Raw genomic sequence first — 6,248 nt, forward strand, 5'->3', positions numbered from 1 at the left:
CATACCTCCAAGCTTTGGTTAGCCCATGATCTACTATAGTCTCTTGGCTTGATGATGCATCTTCAATTAATTTTTGACTGTTATCTTGTAATGTCATCTCGTCAATCTTTTCTTCAAGAATTTCCGTATCATCATCAAAATTAACTCTCTTACTAGAAGAGATATCACTAGAATCATCGAAGACAACATGTATGGATTCTTCTATAACTAGGGTTCTTTTATTAAAGACTCTATATGCTTTACTAGTTGTAGAGTACCCTAAGAATATGCCCTCATCAGATTTAGAATCAAATTTTCCTAGATTATCTTTCTCATTATTATGAACAAAACATCTACATCCAAAGATATGAAAATAGTTTATCTTTGGTTTTCTGTTTTTCCAAAGTTCATAAGGTGTTTTCTTTATAATAGGTCTCAATAAAACTCTATTTAATATATGACAAGAAGTATTAATGGCTTCTCCCCAAAAGTACTTAGGGAGGTTACTTTCACATAACATAGTTCTAGCCATTTTCTCTAGAGTTCTATTTTTCCTCTCCACAACTCCATTTTGTTGTGGTGTCCTAGGTGCAGAAAAATTGTGTGTTATCCCCTTTTTACTACAAAACTCATCAAATAAATGATTTTCAAATTCGGTACCATGGTCACTTCTAATAGCTACTACTGAAGTATCTCTAGCATTGGTTACTTCTTTATGAAATTTCTTGAAAACTGAAAAAGCTTGATCCTTATGAGCTAAGAACATGACCCAAGTGTATCTAGAATAATCATCTACAATAACTAGACCATATTTATTTCCACCTAGGCTTGTTGTTCTAGTTGGTCCGAATAGGTCCATGTGTAGTAGTTCTAGAGGTCTAGAGGTAGAGACACAATTTATAGATTTAAAGGAGTTCCTTGATTGTTTGCCAAATTGACATGCTTCACATATTTTATTCTTTTCAAACTTTAATTTTGGCAAACCTATCACAGAATCTCTTTTAACTAGTTTAGATATTGTGTCCATGCTTGCATGACCTAACTTACGGTGCCATAACCAACTAGCATCATTATCCTTAGTTTCATTAACAACTAAACACGGGTTGTGTTTGGCAAGCTCCTCAAGGTCTACAACATACACATTTCCACATCTTATTCCTTTAAAAACTAAGCTATTGTCATTTGGGTTTGTTATGATGCATAGTGATGGTTTAAACATAACATTATAACCTCTATCACATAATTGACTAATGCTTAATAAATTATGCTTAAGACCATCAACATATCGAACATTATCAATAAAAGTAGAAGGGGTAATTTGAACTTTACCTATACCAATGATGTGACCTTGGTTATTGTCTCCAAAAGTCACAGCACCTCCCTTCTTAGCTTCAAGGGTGAAGAATTGATCCTTGTCACCCGTCATGTGTCTTGAGCAGCCACTATCCAAGTACCAGCAATTTTTGTTGACCTTGGCTGCAAGACACTCCTACACAAGCAAATCATATAATCTTAGGTACCCAAGTTTTCTTGGGTCCTTCATGGTTAGTCATGTTGGTTCCTTTTGGAACCCATACCCTTTTAATTTTTTTTTTTGTTTTTTCTTTTCTATAATTGCACACATTTGCTTTATGTCCTAAAGTTCCACAACAAAAACAGGTTATTTTCTTAGTTTTGCTTTCTCCTGCTTTAACAAAGAAGTTACTAAGAAGTTTTTGCTTATTTTTTGGTTTATATCCTAAACCTGCTCTATTGAATACCGCTCGTTGACTATTAAGTATCATATTCAATTTTTCTGAACTATATGTAAATTTTTCAACCAAGGGTTTGTATTTTTCAAGTTCTTTAGTTAGTGTTTGTTTTTCTGCTTTTAGATCATTTAGTTCTTTTGTGATACTCTCATTTATATGTTTATTGTTTTTGGGTTCTAATGTTTCTTTGTTCAGCCTTTCATTTTCTTTAGTTAAGGTATTATTCTTTTGTACCAAGATTTGGTTGCTTGTTTTAAGTTCTGCATTCTCTTTGATAAGAACATCTTTATCCTTAACTAATGAATCATACTTACGGAGATGAGTTTGGTTAGTTACTTTTAGTTCTTTGTTTTTAACGTTTATTATTTTGTATTCATCCATTAATTCATTGAAAGCATCATATAGTTCATCGAAAGTAAAATCTAAATGTGGTGCGGTTGTTACCTCATTGTCATTGGCCATGAAGCAGAAATTGGCCTTTTCTTCTAGTTCCTCATCCGATGATGACGATGATGCGTCGGAGTCCGATAGGGTGGTGACAAGAGCTTTCTTCTTCTTGTACTTGCTCCCCTTCTTCAGTAGGGGACACTCAGCTCTGATGTGCCCCGGCTTCTTGCACTCATAACACCCAATCCCCTCATTTTCCCTTTCCTTACCTTTATCCTTGCGATAGAAATTTGAGGGGCCTCTCCTTTGATGAAAGGTCTTCTTTTGGTTGATGAATTTTCTGAATTTGCGCACGAGAAGAGCCTCATCATCATCTCCCTCATGATCCTCTTCTTCACTGCTGCTACTGCAAGACAAGTCTTTATTAGTTGAAGTAGATTTAAGAGCTATTACCTTTTTCTTATGGGAGGACTCTTCTTCGTTGTGTTGCTTCATGGTTAGCTCGTGCGTCATTAGAGATCCAAGAAGCTCCTCAAGAGGAAGCTTGTTCAAATCCTTTGCTTCTTGGATTGCCGTCACTTTGGCTTCCCATGACCTTGGTAAGCAGCGAAGAATCTTCCTGACAAGATCACTGTTAGTATAGTTTTTGCCAAGGCTTTTTAGGCCATTAACAATGTCAGTAAATCTAGTGAACATGCATGTGATTGTTTCATTAGAATCCATCTTAAATAGTTCATACTTATGAACCAATATATTTATTTTTGATTCTTTGACTTGATTTGTGCCCTCATGGGTCACTTCAAGTCTATCCCAAATCTCTTTTGCAGAATTGCAAGTAGAGACTCTATTGAATTCATTCCTATCTAGTGCACAATAGAGCACATTCATTGCTTTGGCATTGAGTTGTGCCTTCCTAAAGTCATGGTCATCCCAATCCTTTTCTAGTTTGGGTACTGTGACACCCTCTACATGGATGGATGGGATGTATGGTCCATTCAATATGATGGTCCACATCTCATAATCTTGGGCTTGGATAAATATCCTCATCCTAGCCTTCCAATATGAGTAGTCGGATCCATTAAAGAATGGGGGTCTTTGGGTGGACTGATCCTCGATGTGGGAAGATCCAAATGGGGTTGTCATTTTGATCTTTGACTCTTAGGGTAGAAGAGTTTAGGCTCTGATACCACTTGTTGCCCAGATAGACAACCCAAGAGGGGGGGTGAATTGGGTTTTTAAAATAATTTGCAACTAAAATATTTGTGGAAGACTAATTAAGACTTTAGCAAGATGATTAGTTAGTTGCTATGTGCTGTGAGTGAGATGAGAGTAAGAGAAAGGAACAAACAATCACAAACACAAGGTTTTTATAGTGGTTCGGAGCTAACCCTTGCTCCTACGTCCACTCCCCAAGTCTCACTTGGAAATTCACTATAACCCCCTGGATTACAGTCGGTTGTTTTACAAGCTCACAACCAAACTTGTTGTTTTACGAGCTCACAACGAACTCGGTCGGTTTTCCCTGGCTCACCGACTAGAACCACCCCGATTGTTTTCCCGAGATCACAATCGAACCCTTACACGTTGGTTTTAACCTAGGCTCACCAACCAACCTCTACACCCTTGATTCAATCCCCCGATTGAACCAAGCTAAGACAATATGCTAATAATGAGGACAAACAGAAAAACAGAGCTTCTCAAAAGCAAATATACAGCAATATTAATAAAAGCAAAGTTAAGAGCCCTCAAATGCGTTTAAGTTGGAGAAGAGAAAGGGCTTCTTGAACTTCGGGTCTCCTCTTGAAATTCTGGATGACTTGAAGGCAGGAGGAGATCTCTTTCAATGTTGGGAAGATGTGGTTGGAAGGAGTTAATGGCGCTCTTCCCTCTTTTCGTTGAAAAACCACTTGCAGAGAATGAATGCTTGATCTTTTTGAATGGAATGGTAGTTCTCTGCCTTGCTACAGTCCTCTGTGGCTATTTAACCCAACCCCCACGGAAACTAGCCGTTAGACACCTTTTTCTGCCCGTTCTGCACACTCTGCACAACCTGACAATATGTCCGTTGGGGGTCGGAGTCGACTCGCGCGATCTGGAGTCAACTCGACTGTAGCGGGAGTCGACTCATGCTTTTCTGGAGTCGGCTCGGCAACTGTTCCGGATTTGAATTAAAATGAACTCCTCGACTGGGAGTCGACTCGACTTAACCTGGAGTCGACTCGCCAACTTCTGGAGCTGACTTGGCATTCTCGGAGTCGGCTCATCCCATGAAGTCCATGGAGCTAATTTTCAACTTGGCCCACTCGAGTCGACTCGACAGTCCTGGGAGTCGACTCGGCGCTCAGAGCCCGAACTCCCGATCTTCTGTCATTCGCCTCGTCCAGTTTTGGAGTCGACTCGGACTGTTCCGGAGTCGACTCGGCTCTCAGTTTTCGAAACATACCCTTCTGCCTTAGAGTCGACTCGAGCTGTCTGTGAGTCGACTCGGCTCTCAGAGACAATAATTTGGTCTTCTGTCTTTTTGGGATCGCGCTGTCTCGGAGTCGACTCGCGCATTGCGGGAGTCGACTCGAATCTCAGAGTCCGAAAACTGCTCTCTGACTTTTGCCTTGTGAACCACTGAGAGTCGACTCTCGCTTTCTTTGGAGTCGACCTGCCAACCATCGGAGTCGACTCGCATTCCACAGGAGTCGACTCGAATCTCAGGGTCGAAAATCGCTCTCTGACTTTTCTGTCTGTAACTCCTTGGAGTCGACTCATATTACTCCGGAGTCGACTCGGTAAGCATCGGAGTCGACTCGCGCACTTCAGGAGTCGACTCGCTGACAGGTTTTGAGTTGATGCTTTCTGTTCGTCTGTCTGTTCTCAGTCGGAGTCGACTCGTAATGATCCGGAGTCGACTCGAGCCCGTGCCAGTGATTCTGATACGCTTGGAGTCGACTCGTAATATTCTGGAGTCGACTCGAGTCTCAGACTTTGGTTCAAATTGACTTCTTAACTTATCCAAACTATCTTGAACCAAATCTAGAGACCCTTAGACAAGATTTTCACTGAAACACTCAATTGAATTCATTAGTAAACAAAAGATATACTCAAATACTTTGAGCTCATCAAAATCAAATAGGGTTTTAATCAATCACTCCACATAGTTGACCTTAAGTGCCTCTAATTTAATGAAAAAGGGGGAGAATGGTGTAATGAATAATTTAGGGCAAAATAAAACTAAAAGGAGGAATAGCAAATGAAACTATTGGGAGAGTAAATACAAAATTAAGTAACTAGTAATATGAAGCTAATGAATAAAATTGATGAACTAAAACTGAAAGCAAAATGTAAACTGAAGGAAGCATTAACGATAATCAAATGCATCTTTTGAGGGAGAGCTTTAGATATTCAATCTCTTTGCATTCTGCATCTTATTCAAAAGTCACTATCATTTGATGCATACCTTGAATGTTTGATTCATGATCATTCTTGTTAATTCCTGAATTTAACTATCTTGCTTACAAAGCATGACTTGATATAAAAAGCCTTCCGCAAATGAAAAAGAAATAAATGTTCTTAAAGTTAAATCATTAAAAAAAGGAGAGTGCATTTTTCTTGTAAAGAGAACAGATTGATTTCTATATTGCTCATCATAGGGATAGTGCCAACGAGGAGGCTAATGGTAGTATCCGGCACTATTTGACCCAATTATTCGGTGTAGGGTATATTAGAGATGGCACAAGAGGGAGGCTAGTGATAGTACTTCATGCCCTTTTCCAACTCCACCGGATAGGGAGCAAGTAGAGCGTCAAATATATGCTTTTAATGTATAATTGGTCTAAAACTAATATCAATTCAAGCATATCTTGGTATCAGACTTTGTGCTTTATTGAATATCTTTTAAAAGTTGGATTTCCATCTATACTTAATTAGCAAATCAGTTATTTTGAAAATTATTTGAAAAAGAATTTCATCTGTCTCTATCAGAAAATTTGTTCACTAATGAGTTCTTATTGTTTGCACTTTAGTATTTTCAATCCTGCGCCAATTCATTTTACTTGATTTTGATGCCTTGATTTTTAAAAGAAGTAAGAGAGTTATCAACGAGCTCTAAAAAAACTTTCAAAGCTTTGGATTTTATGTATG

Source organism: Phoenix dactylifera, chromosome 4 (genome assembly GCF_009389715.1).
Source record: "Phoenix dactylifera cultivar Barhee BC4 chromosome 4, palm_55x_up_171113_PBpolish2nd_filt_p, whole genome shotgun sequence".
Taxonomy (NCBI): Eukaryota; Viridiplantae; Streptophyta; class Magnoliopsida; order Arecales; family Arecaceae; genus Phoenix; species Phoenix dactylifera.